This window comes from Coccinella septempunctata, chromosome 1, assembly GCF_907165205.1.
Source record: "Coccinella septempunctata chromosome 1, icCocSept1.1, whole genome shotgun sequence".
Lineage (NCBI taxonomy): Eukaryota > Metazoa > Arthropoda > Insecta > Coleoptera > Coccinellidae > Coccinella > Coccinella septempunctata.
This window is the reverse complement of record NC_058189.1, coordinates 42226625-42246683: the sequence shown is the minus strand read 5'-3', so window position 1 is coordinate 42246683 and position 20059 is coordinate 42226625. Positions and strand designations below refer to the sequence as shown.

General features: G+C 35.4%; 1 pseudogene; it reads right to left on the bottom strand.

Annotated features, from left to right (window-relative positions):
• Positions 1-506: 506 nt before the first annotated feature.
• LOC123306798 lies at positions 507-1210 on the bottom strand (annotated as a pseudogene).
• Positions 1211-20059: the final 18849 nt, after the last annotated feature.

Here is a 20059-nt window from a genome sequence, read left to right as displayed (position 1 = left end):
GAAATAAAATATTGTCCACTCGCTCTCTGGAAATTATTTTTTCCATATAAAATGCAGGTTGGACTCATTTTAAAGTAAGTTTATTATAACTTCATCAAAAATTCTATTTAACAGTCATGTCTTTCATTAAAGTAGAAATTACAATTATGAAGATTTTCAAAATGGAATTGTAAACCTGCACCTCCTTCAAAAGAAACACGCTCAGTCGTAATAGTACAAAGTGTTAGTGGAATTCCCAGGTCCTGCTGGAATATCCACTTCTGCATCAGAAACTCCGGTTTTAGTCACCCCACCAAGTATTTGTTCAGAAATATTGATTTTGTTCTGTAATGAATCCTCAATATATCCTTCTGCAACAGAACTTGAGCGCCATCCACCAAGTCTCTTCAAAACTGTCAAATCTGTCCCAGAATTTGCGAGTAGGGTTGCAGAAAATCGCCTGAAACTGTGCCCTGTGTATTGTTCAGCATCAGAAAGACCCAAATACCTTGCAATTGTTGCGGGCATTTTAGAAAATGAGTTCACACCTACAGGCTGGACAGTTCATTTTTCGTTTTTATAATTTAGAAATAGTCGCTTGTGATCGACTTTGTTTGGCCTCAAGTTCTTATACTTGCGGAATATATCAAGTGCAGCAACCTTATTACTACCATGACCACAGTGAAAACTCTTTTCTTATAGGTTTTCGTATCAGGAATCTGAATAACCAATACGCTGCCCCGATCTTCCACATATTCTACGGTTATATTCATCAGCTCGCCAATTCTACACCCTCCAGCAACACCCATAATAAAAACTACCTTTATCAATAAATTGCCCATCAGGAACGGCATCTAAAAAATATTCTCCTCTCTCTGAATACTTTCGACTTCTTTGCTACGTATCCTCTGGAATGTTGCTTCAAAAAGGCGGTGACTTGATAAAATCTGCTGATGTCTATTTTTTCTTTCAGAGCCAACATTTTTTCGAGTTGCGAATAGTAGGACCATAAAGACGACGACTTAACTTTCTTGGACCTTTCGGAAATATAAGCCAAAATGATTTTTTCGTTGACACCTTTGGCTTTCTTATTATTTCTCCAAGTACAAAATGCCGTATATTCCTTTTCGTACAAAGTTTTTGATTTCAATGGAATAACTGCTTCTGCAGCCTCATTTGCTTCCTCTATGATGCTCTCGGGAACTACAACCTCGTCGTCACCGCTCAACATTTTTCGGAACACGTATCAAGAATTTTTGACGGTATTAAGGCGGAAACACATTATTAACACGCGACGCGAGCGTCGGGTCGCGTCGCGTTTTAATAATGTGTTTCCGCCTTTATAATTTTCATTGATACTTGCAAACAATTAATTACATAGTGCCATAGCAACCATCGATCGAAGGGATATCCTGATATGAATTTGAATTATTATATATTTCCTCTAAAAAGTATTCATTATTTGAATTTTCATCAAAATGACATAAAATTTTGTATACGACACGTGAGTTAAAAATGTAACATTCATTTAACTCACTAAAACTATTCATTCATTCATTGCTGCATCCCGTTACCAGGAATAAATCTACAAAGAGACATAAAAAAAGAACAGACTTATGATTTCTTATAAGAACTGCGACTGAAGAGACCCAACCGTGACCTACAGATCCACTCCAGGCATGGATAGTCACCAACCAGATCTGGCCGCCGCTGTATTCTTCTCGAGTCTCCATTATAACTGTGCACCATAGACCTCCACTGTGACCTGTCTAACGCTAGTTGTTCCCAGTTATGATTGGCATTAACTCACAAGTGAAATAAAATAACATGAATATGAGCGAATGAACGTCATCTTGCTTTTGTTGCTATGGATTGAATAATCCCATAACAAGAATCAATCCAATCGATACCTTTGAGGACAATTCGCAAATAAAATAATCCTCTGAGAAGTGTTATGATTTGAATCCTAATCAAAATGGAATAAAATTTTGTATACCTAAAACACGTGAGTTATCAATGTTTATTCATTCGAAGAAATAAACCTACTCGCCCTTTGGGCTCATGGGTTGAACTTTCTTCCCATGAATAGACTTTCATTTAACTCACTTGTTGCATACCTAATTGTTATTCAATCAACTAATTTATTAATCACAGTGCTTAATGTTAGAGATCATTAATCGCTAAATTAATAAACGGGTATGTTACAAGATTTTTCCGTCGACCTCATTTTGAATTGAGATAGGGAATTCTTGATTGCAAAAAAATTTCATCAATTCCTAGACAAATTTGACATCATATAAATTTTCTATGTTGATATTTATGCGGCCGATTGAACAATTCGAGAAGTTCAGAGAGGGAATATTCGGCATGTGACATTTTGAGTAAATCACATTGATATCCCTACGGAATGTATGGAGTTGTTGGAAGCTGAAATTGTAGTATATTGGTCACTCTCGATCGATCATCTTTTCTCTGAAACCTTTATAACAATTCATATTTTCTTAATTCACCCGCTACTACGAAAATCAATGCGACATACAAATAAAAATACTTCTATGTTCGGTTGCCCATGACAATTATGCATTAATAAGTAATATACCATTAAGAGGGCTCATTAATGGGTGATTTCGTGTACGTTAAACAGGGATATCATTGTAAGAACTTCAGTGCGTTCTAGCTACAAAACTTAAAGAAATTATTCCATGGCCAACCGACTGCTTTTATAAAAGTGAATGGAGTATAGGCATTTCCCTAATGATATATTAAAACTGTGATCTTTGAAGAGCTTTCTGTGAAATCCTATGTAAAAATTTCATTCCGTTGCAGGATGAAAAACTGGAGGACCCCAACGGCATGGAAAAGGATAACGGGGAAGCCGACCACGACGACTTCATGGAAAACGGCAGGAACGGCCTGACCGGAACCCCGGACTCCCTCAACTCCCGTAACGATAAAGAGTTGGAGGACTTAATGGACGTGGAGTCCACGGCAAAGACCTGTATAATGCACGCCTTGAGTATAGTGAGCACTCCTACGCCGCAAACGGGATCATCTCCTCCTCCCTTAGCGGCTACAGCTCCGCATAACGGAGCGCAAGATGCCTGGAAAACTCCGATACATTAATTAGCCATGTGATGGACGTTCTTTTTCAATTGAAGTATAAAGCCGCTGAAAGTTTGTCGTATATAATTTCGTTGACATAGATAATTTTTTCATAATGCCCCCCCTGTATATATGCGAATATTTAATGTACGAGAAATTTATTGAAAATGGACATCCCCACTTCTTTCAAGTTATTCCGAGCATTTCGTTGCAAATTTCATATATATTCTAAAATGATGGAAATGTTTTCAATACGTGAAGATGGATGCAAGAAATTATCTGTTGATACTCAAAAATCTTTTTTTTGGAACACAAATTTCAATTTTTATTATTGTACCTTAGGATCTATTCCATTCCAAAAATCTTTCAAAACATTAAAATATAAGTATTAAATCCTTGTGTAAAATTGAAGTCGTCGAATGTCTCCTTTAAACACATTGAAAATTAGGCTTGATCATAATACATTCAACAAATAAACAAAGTTAGTGTCTGTTATAATGAGTAGGTATATGAGTATTATAACACTCACTAACTTTAAGTTATGAAAAATGTTTTGCTCGCTTTTGCACTTGTTGATTAACATATTACCTATATAAAGGGTGTATTTTAAGGTGAGGCTTTTTTCAAGAGAAGGTAGAACTGTTCAAAATCAAGCGTTTCACCAGAAATCACCTTTACAAAACGTGAAAAAAAAATTAAAAATCATTTCTGAAAAATATCGCAAGGCAATAGGAAAAAACTTATCTTATGATAATTTACTCAACCATTTGATTTTGTTTAGGATATTGGAACGTTCGATTTTTAGGTAAAATTGAAATGGAAACTTTTTTCTCATTATTCAGTAACTTTAAAGATTTTATGAAATGGCTCATTTGGATACCAACTTTCAGAAAAACACTTAGGACCAAGTTTAAGAAATAGAGAATCATTTCAAAATCTCACCAATAAAATTCGTCTAAATTATTCACACATTTTTTCACAATGGTCATCTTTTTCTTGTTCGAACCCTGCAACAATCGTCGTGAAAATAGGATTAAATAGGGACACAGACTAGCACTTTGTCAACATAAGCACTTTCAATGAACTGTCTCAATTTTCTACATGGTTTTCAACCCAAATCGCACGATACAAAAATTTTTCAAATGACCTGATGCAACTAATCAAATAGGCTCGGATGTGCTGAAGCATTCATTGTCCAGCCATATGTTTATGTTTTGTTTCGTTTTTCCAATACCAGATTCACCTTCCACTTGAAATTTAATGAAATTTTGTCGAAATTCTAGGGGTTGTAGCTAAGCCATCTTGAATATTTTATATAGATATTTTGATGGCTTCTACCTTCTGTCAAAAAAGGCCACACCTTTGAAAAAACCTCTTATAAAATGCCTAGATGTATCGTTATAATTAGGTTTACATAAATGTTTTTAGTAAAATAATTTGTAACTCAAGGCATAGTTTAGTGAAATTATTTCCACTTTCGCGTTTAAAATGAGAAATGCAACTACTTTCATGATATGAGAATAATACTCGTATTTAAAGAAAACACACTTCGCAGGGCTGCGTCCAATATGAAATTTTTCTTCCTCGTTTCTCTTCAATGTGAAATCATTCCATTTTTCAATTGACCGTTTCTTAAACTATAAACTTGATTACATCGATATAACTGAAAAACTGAGTAAAATAAATGAATATAGGTATAAGAAATTCATATGAACTTCAGTGTGATATTGAGTGCTTGTAGAGCGATAGGTATATTGAAAGTTTTCAAGCAAATGGTGAGAAATTTTTTTCATAAAGTTATTGGTTTCGAATAGTTTTGGAATAAGTGCATAAATCAACCAATAGAAAAATGCATGAAGTAATTCCGATAGTTCATCACATATCTCTTGCATCATTTTCCTATTGAGCGAAAATATGAAGAAGATGGGGTAAAATTTGAGCAATCATCAATTTTAAGTTTTCAGCAAGGTAATCATGAAATCATCGAGAAAATGTTCAGTGGATTTCTGTTCGAACCTACCTCAATCATATAAAAGAATTGTCCGCTGACATTTCGAAAAAAATTATTCATGTTATTCAATTCCAAGCAGATGGTATTTCATTTTAAGAATCAATACTTATACATTCATCCACATCATATCAACTGAACATTTCAAGAAATTTCGAGTTGTTAGGTTCTTTTATTTAGGTAGAGAAAAAATATTGTTTCCTGAAATGAAAAATGCAAATAATGTAAATTTTATTAGACCTTTATCACGTCATTGTTCCTCCTTATCGACGTAACAAAATTTTTTCATGTTGAAGAATCAACACATCTTTAACGCTGCCTTTGAGATGGAAAAAAATAATTAGTTTCTTATAATAATCTAACTGAATGAACATGAATCATAATCAAAACATTCGAATTGTAATATTATTATATACAGGGTGTTCCTAAATTGAACGTACAAACGAAAAGGGGAGATTCCTTAAGTGAGTTTAAGAAAAAAAAGTCCCATAAACATGGGGTCGCAAACGTTTCGTTTTCGAGATACAGAGTGTTGAAGTTTGAATTTTTTTCAAGTTTTTTTCTCATAGTATCTACACTTCACAAGATATTCAACTGAAATTTGGCATAGATATTACATTTTAGAGTTCTCACCACGTGACATGGCAATTTCGATAGAAGATCTACAGGGTGATATTTTTTCTGGAACACTGCCACCTGTTCTTCTGCAGAACTTTTTTTTGGTGAGCAACTGTTAATTTGAAAAAATGTAAAAAGAAGCTTTGTTCTTATACTAAACTTTTCGGTCTCTTGTAGTTTTGTCGTATCTACCAACGATTTCGAGAAAAAAAATTTTGAACGATTCTCCCGAAATCCTCGTGAAAATCCAAATTATGATGGGAAGGCCACTTTGTAAGCTGTGGTGAATGAATTCAGTGTGAGAATCGTTCAAAATTTTTTTTTCTCGAAATCGTTGGTATATACGACAAAACTACAAGAGACCGAAAAGTTTAGTATAAGAACAAAGCTTCTTTTTACATATTTTCAAATTAACAGTTGCTCACCAAAAAAAAGTTCTGCAGAAGAACAGGTGGCAGTGTTCCAGAAAAAATATCACCCTGTAGATCTTCTATCGAAATTTCCATGTCACGTGGTGAGAACTCTAAAATGTAATATGTAAGCCAAATTTCAGTTGAATATCTTGTGAAGTGTAGATACTATGAGAAAAAAACTTGAAAAAAATTCAATCTTCAACACTCTGTATCTCGAAAACGAAACGTTTGCGACCCCATGTTTATGGGACTTTTTTTCTTAAACTCACTTAAGGAATCTCCCCTTTTCGTTTGTACGTTCAATTTAGGAACACCCTGTATAACTTACTCCTGCAATTTTTCTCATTTTCAAAAATTAAATTATCAAATCATTTCCATTTCAAGAAACAATAGATTTTGTGATTTGCTTCGGTTTTTATAGTGTAAATATGAATTGTACATGAAAAATAACTAACATATCATAAATTTCCATTTAGTGAAAAGAGTACTGAATGCAAATTCAAGATTTATGATTTTTCGTATTTTCAGTTGGGAGTGTATTGTTTTAGATCAAATTTAGATAATACATGTTGAAGCGTATTTATATTTATATATTATAAAGCCTTTATGAACTATATAGTGTATGTTGATCTCTATCTGACCAAAAAGAATTATATCATTTGAAAGAGCCTTTACATAAGGTAACTGTGAATAATCACTGAACATACACGAAATATATCTGATTCTATTTATGGAATTCCGAACTGGTCGATTTCGAATAGATATATTTTTGTGGAATGAAAGAGAATTGGTGTTATTTCTTTCATTTTTCTGAAACATTGTCCATATCCATGGACCATGGTTTTATGAGTTGAAAAATTGTAGAATTACAACATGAATGTTAGAAATCGCTTGGTGGAACACTTTCAGTTCAGTCCTCCTATTATTTTTCCAATTTCTAGATTATGTTTTACTTCTGTAATATCCAATACCTAATGTGAGACCAATTTTCATTTTTGACAGTAACAATCATGTATATAACACGTTAGCCTCATGGATCACATTATTAATTGAAACCGCATTTCGAAATTTAGTGTTGCTAATGATGATGTAACCTATATATTCAGATAGTACCTCTCTTATTATAAAGTTATCGAAATAAATGTCCTTCATTATAAGGTGTTTTTTTCCTCCTCCAGAAATTGACATGCTACGAGAGAATTATGTATATTTGATCCTTTTCAAATATCCAAATGGAAATTTTGATAGCTGCATATAAGTTTTTTTCTCTTTATAAATAGTTGGGGAGCCCACGATGCCATATCAGGTGTTACTCGAAAGTCGCGGAAACCTAGTGAATTTTGATGATTAGATGGTAGAAAGAAAAAAAGGTTCTATGATGTAGGTATGCACTGTCAGCGGTGGGAAAAGCGTCTGCAGTTTTTTAAAGATGCCAGCGGGCCATACTCGAGCGTGTCAGATTAAGATATTTTGTAAGCGCTACGTGCCTCTGATAATAAATTCATGTTAATCTGACAAATTCTATTCAACTCCTACAATTTTATAGAGGTACTACTTATAACTGTAGTAGAATCCAGTGGCGTGCTTGCCTTTTTAGCAGGATTTTTAATTACGAAGCTATGACCCAAACTTATGTTTTTTTAAATGGGAACACTAGATTTCTGTGCAATTTTTTGAAAGCTTAATTTTTACTGATTTCAAAAATATATAACGTCATATGGTTTGCATCAATATAAATAATAAAAAATGGTCAAAAACCTTGTTTCTCAATATTTCTATGGTTTCAACTTCCGTTGAGAATAGAAAAATGTAGCATCTTATTATTACCACAGTCTCCTTCTATTAGTCCTTTCATTTCTATGCTTCTTACTCAATTTCTCCAAGATTCAAATTTTATGAAAATTGGTAAAAAGCATAGAAAGAATGACATTGCCGGAAGGAGACTGCTCTTATTATAGGAAGCTCTATTTTTCTGTGCTCGTCAAAAGTTGAAACCATAGAAATATTGAGAAGAAAAGGTTTTTGACCATTTTTTATTATTTATATTGATGCAAACCATATGACGTTATATATTTTTGAAATCAGTAAAAATTAAGCTTTCAAAAAATTGCACAGAAATCTAGTGTTCCCATTTAAAAAAACATAACTTTGGGTCATAGCTTCGTAATTAAAAATCCTGCTAAAAAGGCAAGCACGCCACTGGATTCTACTCAAAAAAGTGCCTGTATAATGTTTTAGTTTCGGAGCTCTATCATCAGTATTAGCGGAGATATAAATTTATTTCGAAATCGCCATTTTTCCAATTTTCGCTTATAACTCGAAAACAAAAGAAGCTGGCCAAAAATGACTACTACTCTTGTTAGTTTCTCAGAAAAAGAGAACGAGAATGGGGTATCAGATTTTGTATATCTCCTCTGGTTCAAAAGCTGTAGTGCTAAAACATCGAAATTTGCCCACCCTGTACACTTGAGTTTTTACGATTAAATTGTCAGATTAAGGGAGTGTATACTTTTCAACCTGTAATCAACATATATCTTAATCTGGCACGCTCGACTATGTACAATGATCGTATTTTTTTAATAATTCTCACAGGCTGTTGTTTACGTCCCTTATATTAATTGATCTCACACGCTCGGGTCAATCACAAATTTCCCTTTTGGGCTCCCCAACTAAAAAGTACTGTGCATATGTTTCTATGTATTCGATATTATAGTTTACTCTACAAGTTTTTGAAAATGCATTTTGTATAAGAATTCGAAATCGGTGTGAAAACATTTATCACAAAATATAGAATCAAATGTAGAGAGTTGCTAGAATACGCCAATAGAATATGTATTTCTCAACCCATTTCAGTACAGCACAAAATATATAGAAATGGGTTAAAAAGAGCATCCTTAAGAAAAATAAAAATTAGGACACCACTACACCAACTTTTACCCATTTTTGCATGAAATTACGGAAATAGATTCAATCAATTCAAAAAGTATCATTTGCCGATCTGTTAGTTCCTGAAAACGGCTATCAAATGCTTACCAAAAAATGGAAATGGGCAAATAAATCTCATAATAAATTTTTTATCATCGTTTATACGTATGTATAACAATATTAACATGTTAACTATCACTGAAACATTTAACGTGATGTTTCAATGTTTCTTTGGGGGTGTTTGGTTGATTCTTTGTGTGGAAAACCTGTAGGTTTCGCATATAGTCCATACACATTCATAAAAGCTGTCGGTTGGAAATTTGACACACTTCACACTGTTTATTACAAAAATGTGAGGTTATGATACTTGTTGAAATATTTTTTAAAATTAGAGCTATGTGTTCCGTTCTACATAAAGGTCTTAGTAAAATTACATATTTCCAGCAATGTGAATCTACTTCGGAAAATAAATGAATTGTAAAATATGATTGATGTTTATCAGTATATTTATTTTTGCTGAGAAAGAAAACTAAATTATTGACACATTATATGCAGATGCTTGAGAATTGTTAATGTTGATTATCGTTTTGTACTACTAAAAGACTACGATTCATCGCAAATATCGCGATAGCTCTCGGCAATAGTTTAAAGTATCATGGTTACTATTAGAATGAGCAAATTTCAATTCAAAACGTAGTTCCTGATACTTTTTCTTCGATTTTTGGCAAGAACTTTCGGCATTTCTGAAAGATAGAAAATAGATGTTGAGTTTGGCAATGTTGTTTGACATTAATGATAAAACCAGTCTTTGCTCCGTTCTAGTCACAAAAACTTTAGAAAATCATTCCATTTATATAGCATAAGTTTTGTAGATGGCATCATATTCACGCAAGAATGTTTATTTCCTCAAGTCAATAAAATCTGAAGCATGCAAAATAACGATTCATTCACAAGTACACTCATTTAAAATCATAGTAATTTTGCATCAAAAATATGCGGCAAGATACCAATCTAACCGATACAAAATAAAAGAGGGTACCTGACGACTCATACATGATATTGAACGAAAAAAATTCATAAATAAAATATGCAAAAATTATTATTTTATATACAACATGTCCCAAAATTCAACGATAAGCCGTCGCCGTAGGGTGGACACTATGGCAGCAAGTTTTTTTACAAATTTACACAACTTTTCCAATCATTCAACTCGCAATATTTTTGGAAGTATTGATCCGAAATTTATCTTAAGAAGTAGGTATTCTTGACAAATTAACCGTTTTCGACTGATTTGAGGTTGAAGATAGGTATGTTCTTCTTCCGAGAGTACAGCTACAGCAAGTTGAACAAAAAAAAAAAAAGAAAGTAAGGGCTAGTCAGCCACACACGGGGATTCCTTGTGGGCATTCCTTGATGCTGGCTACCCGAAACTCCCGAGAAAAGGCCTCGTGAGTGGTACCCATTAGGGTCGCCATACACTTAGGCTAGGCGCAAATAGAAACGCAGGTTGGTGAGGTGACGCTTTTTCCTGCGCTGCACGTAGTATCGGCGTCAAGTCACCATCACACTTTATTTGCGAAGTCTTGTTCCTCTCTATGTTTTACTAAAACTCACGCCTGCGTTTCTATTTGATCCTTGCCTTATAGGTGTACCGCAAAGGTTTAACATTTTTGTCCTCCCTAACAGGTAAACCTCGGCGTATGTGCCACTACATCCGATGAAACTCCAAAGGTGTGTGGGCTCCAAGTCCTCATGTGGAAAAAAGGCTACGTGTATGGGCGGCTTTATATTGTCGAGTTGTCGGCCTAGTGGTGGGAACTGGATGTCGCAGTGAGACTCACGCTTGAATTAATTTCTTGCCAAAATATATAACCTTTCAACCTGCAATATCCCGCAAACTATTCGTTGAAGGAAGATGCTGCAAAGAGCATTTTTCGTCATGAATAAATGCCGAAGATGAAGCTCATATTCATTTGTATATTGGTTCATTTCAAGACAGTCAAAAGACCTCTTCAAGTGGAGGATATTTTCGAATCAAATTTACAATGTTGAACCTGATTATTGTGGGATATCCTTGAGATTTTGATATATGGCATCGTGGACTTTTTTTATAGAACTTCCCGAACTCTACAAAATTCTAGTTGGTCATTTCTCTATCTTTTATTCTTTTTCTTATTCTTAGTTTTCTCTTGAATCACTCTATCTACGGAAAAAAACCGCATCAAATTCCGTTGCGTAGTTTTGAAGATCTAAAGCATCTATAGGGACAGACAGCGGGAAGCGACTGTTTTATAATATGTATGTATATAGTGAAGTAAATTTTTGAGCAGTTCGCTCGTTGGCCGAAAAAGACAATTCTTGTAGGAATTAATTTATTGAATGAAACCAGCTAAACCATCCAGCTAATATTTCTTTATAACAATGAGCATTCAATATAAATATGTAATTTTGAGAAACAGGGGTCAGCAATGAATAGGCATAAAAAATTAGACTTTGATTTGGATTAAAACTAATATACCGGTTTAACTCTTCGAAGTAGATACAGAAAATATTTTTGCTAGCGGTATTAAATCCCGAATCTAGACAATGAAAAATACGAGTTTGTCCCTTACACGAGAAGTCGTCATGAACTTTTTCAGTGAAATCAGTGCACATAATTACATCAGCAGTCGCCTCTCCATCAATTTACAAGAGCGGCTGGAGCAAAAAACAATGAACTGAGGGGGGTAGATAATGTAGCGTGTTGGCGTCATATTATCCTCTGGCGGCATTCATCACTTGTCGGCACTCCCAACACGCTTGTACTGCCTTGCACCGGACCTTCCAATTGTGTTTTATGACATTTGGCCGACCCACCTTTTATGGCTCTATAATCAAAATAAGCGTATACTCTCCATTTTTCGCCACCGCAAACACAGCTATTCGAACCGAATGATTCAGAATTTATTGGACGAATTTCAACTGAAAGCCAATGTTTTGTCTGACTAAATGTTGGGTACAACAGAATGGGTAGTGAATCTGTTTTCATTTCAAAGAAAATAACGCCTCATAATAAGGTATTTTTGGACCCATAATGCTAACATTTTCATTTGATATTTATGTGATTTTATATCTTTCACTTTCACTCATATATAGGAGTTTCTACACCTTTTCATCTTCCAATTGGGACCTTCGCCTCAGTGTCCACAGCAGCAAAAATTCATTAGGCAGTAGAAGTCCAGTCAATGATTAATTCTGTATCAATAAAGACTAGATTGGGCGAATCATTTCTGGAGTTTGAGGAAAAGTGTGTGCTTTTGCCGAAACGTGCCAACGATCACTTGAAACATTTTATTCAGGAATGCAGGGTGAAATACAGTGCGAAGTCTTTGATCCGTACAAATATTGCAATAGTAAATTCTTAAGGTAAAAAAAAACACTTTTTTACTTTACCATTTGTCCCGGATCGGCTCGGTTTGAAAGATACCGACTGTTGAAAAACCATAAAAAATATTATTCTCAGTTCTATCTCCGAAACGGTTTCATCGAATGAAATGAATTTAGAATAAATTTTTTCATTCATTTGATAAATCTTTTTTGAACACGAGATATTACTCACCTCACTCCAGTTTTCTCATTATGACCATTACCTACCATAAAAATACCAAAAATTCCTCTTCTACTACTCTTGAAACTAAGTTGGACGCTATTTAATGAATATTTGAACGTTTTGTGAAATAAAAGTGTTCTTCATATTATCAGTTGTAATTTAACTAGTGCAATGAAAATTATCGAAAATTTTTGGGAAATATGCTCGAATGCAAGTTAAGTTGAAAAAGAGCACGAGTGCGCGGAGCGCTCGAGTGCCTTTTACAGTTTAACTTGCATGAGAGCAGATTTGTCAAAAATTATCGATTCATTTTCATTGCAAGAGTCAAATTTAATAAGAAAATTTTGTGAATCCATCAAATCGTATTGTGTCGCTGTCAGTTGCTGTCACATTGCCGCCACCAGTGGCGACGATAATTGAATGATTTATACTCATTGCAGGCACGTAGGAGCTGTTGGAAAAAATCGTTGATACGGACAATGAAAAATTTTAACGACGCATTATAAAAAACCCATTGTCAAATTTTCTAAGTGCAATGTCGCGATTTGGAAACGCTTCTGTTGTAGATATTGATAAGAATATAGACAATCTTACGCCAACGAATACAAAAAAGTCAAAAACGTCAGTATGGAGACAATTTCAAAATATCGATTGAAATTTATTCTGGGAGGATTCTGCATTTCTTAATAAACTTTTTAGGGTTTTCACTCCCAACCTCTGAAACAAAATCAATTAAAAATGAAATAAACGATTTGCTCCTGCGTAAATTCTTGCACTAATTTGTGCCGAAAGAAATCACTTATTAGAACGAGGAACTTTGGTGGGAAAAATTGCCTTCATTCTAAAGGACTGAGCAAGCAACATGCGCAAGAAGGATGGATCCTTTTATAAGGAAAGTGTGGTGAAAACAATGTGGAACGTGACAGCAAAACTTGTTCAGGAAAATTATTGCGAAGATTTCGGCATTGCAATAGATCCATTTAATGATGTAAGATTTAAATCGGCTAGGGGTGCACGAGATGCTGCGCGCAAAATATTACAAATGAACCCGGAAAAGAGAAAAGAAGGCTCATCGGCTTTTACTTACAAAGAATTGCTGCAAATTTTGAAGCTTTACGATGAAAACAAGCCGGAGGTGAAGCAGCCAACTGTTTGACGGATTTCTTTCAAGAAGAAAAGTTTAATGATGGAACTAGCACAAATAGAATAGAATATAATCCAGTGTTCTCAAAAACCTGCCATGGAGGAGGCCGCAGATTAACAGACAGTAAATGGTTAATCAGAAACACTACTAATGAAGACATCTGCCCCGTTAGGCAGGTCAAATTAACCGTTTCTTATTTAATTTTTCTTATCAAAGCTTTTTTTCTTCAAGATTATACAAAAAACTTTTGTCAAAACGAGGATCTAACATGAAGACGAACCGTATGTTTCTTACACCGAATCGAGAATGGCAAAATAATAATATATGGTTCAAGAATATCCCAGTTGGCAGAAACGGGATCACAAAATGGACAAAGCTGTATGTCCAAAAAGCAGGTCTCGATAGCGAAAAGTTCAAATTTACAAACCATTCTCACCGAGCAACTGCCGTAAGCCATCTAGCTTCTATGAAGATGAGAAACAGTGAAAACAACGAGTTTAGTGTTTCTTCAGTTTCAACATCTGCTTCAAGTAACATTGTTTCTGACCAACAAAAAACTTCGACTGGATCATAAATTTCAATAATTGCGTTTTTAATTGTAAAAATTTCATTAACTAGGTTCAACAGTTTTCATGTAACTGCAAATTTTTCATAACTTGCACAAGTGCAAATTATCGATAATTTGCACTAGTGCAAAATTATCGCCTAATTGTATGCTCATTGGCTAAAACAACAATCAAAAATTGGTCGGAACATTGTTGTCTGTCAAATTTGACAGATGAATAAAATTTTCTAGTAAATGCGCCATTTTTAAGTAATTTGATGTTCAAAAATAAAAATATCTCTGAAATTCGAAAAATTGGGTACTTTGTCCGAATGCAACTCTATTTAGAGAATTCACAGATGTGTAGTGTCACGATTCAGCTAGTTATTCAGAAGGTAATTTTGTTTTTCCAGGGGTGGCACAGCTCATTATGAAAACTTAATGACTATATCTTTTTATCAGGGTCGAATCGGAAAAAATGGTATAGGAAATAGGAAAGTGTTTCTTTTGACCTCAAAAATCTACTGTTAAAATATTTGTCAAAGACTCACCCTGTATAGTAGCTGCCTATTTACCACTCAATAACAGAATATACACTGTGCAAAAAAATTAACGCACATTATGGAATTCTCAAATTTATTCTACAACTGAAGGTGTTCTCAATGATAATTATTTTTATCAGAATTATGCATGCATATGTTATCCACTTTCAACGGTTTTCTTCAATACAGATGTTTTTTCCCAGCAGGAATAAAAAAAGATGATATTATCAGATTTTGAATGTATTGGCTCCATTCTAAAATCAGTTGTTCTCGATCAATTCTAATGATCAATAGTTTTTTTTTCGTATGATTTTCTACACTCGATCGCTATGCAACGCGAAACACGCAATTTGACCCAAGAGGAATGTGCCCAAGCGGTAGTTTTGCGAGAAGAAGGGTGGACATGCACAAGAATTGCAGAAATGTTTGGAGTTTCCCATACAAGTGTGTCCAGAATGTTGCAGGGATTCAGGGAGACAGGTATGAATGTCCGAAGGCCAGGACAGGGTAGACCACGGGTAACAACTGCCATTCAAGAACGTTACTTGAGAGTTTCTTCGTTGAGACAACGGTTTGCAACCGCTCGCCTCCTTCAAATTCAGCTTGAGCAAACTCATGAGGTGCAAATTAGCACTCAGACAATAAGAAATCGCCTCAGAGAATATGATTTAAGGCCTCGTGTCGCGGCAAGGGGCCCAGCTCTTACCCCAGCCCATCGAAGGGCGCGTTTGGATTTTGCGAGAGAGCATATCCATTGGGAAGAGGCCGATTGGGAAAGAGTTCTCTTCACAGATGAGTCTAGATTCTGCCTCTACCATTGTGATCGACGTTCCCTTGTATACAGACGTCCACATGAAAGATATGCTCAGTGCAATTTCCTGAATACTACTGGTTTCGGGGGAGGATCGATTATGGTATGGGGTGGAATATCTTTGACTTCTCGCACAGACCTAGTGGTCATTGATAATGGAGCTATGAATGCTGATAAGTATATGAGGAACATTCTTGAAGAGCATGTAGTGACATTTGCCCCATACATTGGTGAAAATTTCATTTTTATGGACGATAATGCCAGACCCCATCGTGCGCGCATCGTTCAGGAGTACCTTGAAGAGGTTGAAGTCTCTCGAATGGAATGGCCAGCAAGAAGTCCAGATCGCAATCCGATTGAGCAGGTTTGGGACAACCTCAATAGAAGGCTGAGAAGTTCAGAAAATCATCTAGCTACTCTTAATGACTTAGCAATCCAACTCGGAGAAATCTGGGAAGGATTAGATCAGAACATTTTAAGATCACTCATTTTAAGTATGAACCGTCGTTGCCGAGTTGTAATGAAAAAATAACAAAAGGTTCTTTCGTTTGCATAAAAAATGTAGCACTTTTCTACACTCGATTTTAGAATTCGTTTGCTGATTGAATTTACACCAGTGTAGAGATGTAGATAAACTACACCTCCTTTCGACTATGTGTAGATAAACTACACTTCCTCTACACTGGTGTAAATAAAATCGATTGTAGAAAAGTGCTACACTTTTTATGCAAACGAAAGGATCTTATATATAGTTTGTTATATTAGGAAATAATCGTTCATTATCAAGTGATCCGCGCCATCAATCTCAATCCTCGAGTCCCAAAGTTTTCACCAACCCAGAACTCTTAGAACTTGAGGTCAAATTGAGATACAAACCCAACAAATATCTTCTACTAATAAATCACACAATTCTTCCGACAAGCTCCAAATAATCCAAAAATAGTTGAAACCTCAACAATCAAGTATTTCGCATCTGCTGCCTCATTTATGAACGTTTCAACCTGCTCATGAGTGAGGATTTTTGATTTTTCCGGACGATATCCTTCACTTTTCCGTTTTAAATATGCCATTACCTATAATATTTACTAACATCTACACCATTTTCAACAAGGGCGCTTGACTTTATCATTGGAAATTTGCTCCACAAAGTTGATGAGCTTATTTTGTATTTTTCTTCTAAGTATGCCAGGAAAGCAGGTTTACTGAAGTTCCCTTCTACAGTTTTCAATTAACATCAGGCTGGGAAATTGGTATATGCAATATAGTACTGCTGAGCAGATTTTTTAGGTAGGAGTTCCAATTTTGCTCTTCTTGCTGACTTTTCAATATCCACAGGAACAACCATATTAAGCAGGCAGGAACCAAAGACAAAAATTAGACAGCGTCTTTTCCAGTCTTTTCTTATTTGAAAACAAGCATTTATTAGTAACCATAACATTGGCAATGGTTGCCATTCACAATAACCTTGTGATTATTTGAATATTCAAATAATCACAAGGAAATAATGAAATAGGCGAATTTGGAATGACATTAAGCTTCAAAATGCATTTTTATTATTAATTAAAATTCCAATTTCTCCTATTTCAACATCAAAATAGGGCAGTTGTACAAAAAACATTGTATCGTATTTGTGTAGAAAGTTATTTCATTTTGTTTGTGAACTTTTTCACTCACAAATCACTCACGAAATCACTTTCAACACTCATATAATGAAAAATTATTATCTGAAATGTTTTTTTCTGACCGAAAATAAGGTACTTAATAACTTCATTACCGACAGTGGCGGCTGGTCTGTGAGGGCTATAGGGCTACAGCCCTCCATACAAGAAATCACAAGAAATCAATCCTTTTATGCTATTTACCTTCCCATACGATTTTTAATGAAAATATTACATTCCACGGTTATTTATATAATTTATTAATGTAAAACTTTCATGCGACTCCTGCAGTTTTGTTTATTTCAATCATAATCTAGCAGTTCGTCCCTGCATGGGCGATGAATCGTATAGCCCCGAATTCTTGCATTCGGGCAGTCATTCGGCTCCAGTCGCAACTCTTCGGGTCGGTCGTTTTAAGGAGTAAAAGGGCTACGATCAAAGTCGCCCCTATCCGCTTCAGTCTAGCCGCTGCCCGCTTTAATGAAAAAATTAAGAAACATGAGGTATCTGCCAAGCATGTAAATTATTCGACAGAATTAGCTTTTCTGGTTACGACTAATATCGCTGCTCAATTAGATTCAGCTTACCGGAATAATATTATTAAGCACAACGAGCAAGTAGATAAGAACAGGTATGTTTAAAAAAGAATTATAAATTGCATCAAATTTTGCGGAAAACTGGTTTTAAAATTTCATATTTTTATTATTATTCTAAAAGTAGCCCCCTAGTGAACTAGATCACGAGACGCCACTGATTACCGAATCCGATACGGTAAGAGAATCGAAAAACAGAATGGACGTCATCGTCAAATAAGTTTCCTATTAAAGAATCGAAAAAATTCCATTCAATAAATCATGAGGGCATGCCTAATTTTTACGAAGAGTAGCTATATTGACCATCCTGAAAGGTTCCGAACTGATATCGACAAATTCTGTACAGTTCAACGACAATGAAGCTGTCAACCACCGGACTGATTTACATGGAGGACCACTCTCTGCAGTTCCATTCCACTATTATCAACGAATGAAACTCTTCATTGAAGAGGATGAACCAATTTTCTCATACCACTCGATGTCGGCCGCACAGTGCTCACGGTTCTGAAATTCAATTGCACGACAATGCTTGTTAATTAGGTTTAGATGCTGCTCTTCAATTTTCCTCCCATTATGATCAATGTTTTATGTTATGAGCATTGACATGGAGATAGTGCTGATTGGGACGAATGTCAATGTTTTGCGCTGACAGGCTGGTTCGAACGGTCTGGATTAACCGATACGTGATGGATCCTTGTGAATAACTGACTTATAACGTGCGTTCAAAAAAAATCTAGTAGGCTATGGAATTTTGAACGTCGAAATTTCGTGTCCAAATATAATTGTTAGCTTTTGCTGTACTATTTTCGTGATGAACTGTCAAGTTAGAGGTTAGCATTTTGGATTGCTGTTGAATAAAAATCATCAGGAAATGAAAGAAAGATGGTTTTTACGGTCGTGTAAAAAGCATTTATTATTGAATCCTACTTCAAAATTGGGTAGAAAATAGAAGGAGAGTGGCAATATTCTGTAGCTTCATCAGGTTATTACAAAAATAATATTCCTTTTTTTTTGGTGTAGCAGGGGGAAAATCTGCAAGACAGACGAACACACCCTCTCCTGAGGGGGAACAGTGTGGGGATTCTCACTCTCTGAGCTCGAGACCCACTAAAAACACTTAACTGCTTCTTCATAGGTTCCGGGCATAGGTTCCTATTAACCAGTTGACTCTTATGGTTTCTGGACTCTCACACGATCATAGTCGTGTTGATAGTTGTATGCTGCCTATAGCTTTTATAGGTTAAGCTCTTCTTTGGTTACATTTAAATCCTTAACTGATCTCTCGGTCTTCGGTGGTAGGTTCTTGACCTTCTAGCTTCTTCCGTTGGATCGTAGTCGATTAATCTTCGTAGTTCCTCATTTGGATGTTGTTTGGCTTTGTCGAATATCCTTTCCGCCTTTCTCTTCATAAATTCTGTAACTGGTTTCCATTCCAAGTCCTTGTAGATTTGTTTGTTCCTAACAAACCAGGGTACATCCATCGCCATTCTAAGGAGTTTATTCTCAGTGGCCTGTATTCTCTTGATGTGGGTCTTGGCTGCGAAGCCCCATGACGCCGATCCATAAGTGAGTTGTGGTCGCGCGATAGTTTTAATCATCGTCAACTTGATGTTCTTATTCATATGACTTCTTCTGTCTATGAGTGGATAAAGTCTACTCATTGCAGCTTTTGTTTTATCAACTGCACATTTGATGTGGTTTTTCCATGTAAGTCCCTCCTAGCTTCACTCCTAGGTATGTTGCTTCATTTTTCCATTCAACCTCTTCTCCATCAGCTTCAAGGTTTTCTTCCATCCTCAATCTTCTCTTTTGCAGTAATATTGATGGGTCTTTCGTCCATTGATTTGGATTTTCCATTTGATGCACCATTTGAGTAATTCATCTATGGCTTCCTGTAGTCTCTGGTGTATGATCTCTGGGCGTCGAAGTCTGAACGCTATTCCCGTGTCATCTGCGTACAAGGTGAGCATATTTATAGCATTCTTCGGGATATCATAAACGTATATTACGTAAAGCAGAGGTCCAAGTACCGATCCTTGAGGCACTCCCGCTTCCAATTGTCTGGTTTGAGAGGTTGCTCCATCTATCTTCACATAAAAGTTTCTATTCCTCAGATAGTTCCTTATAATCTTG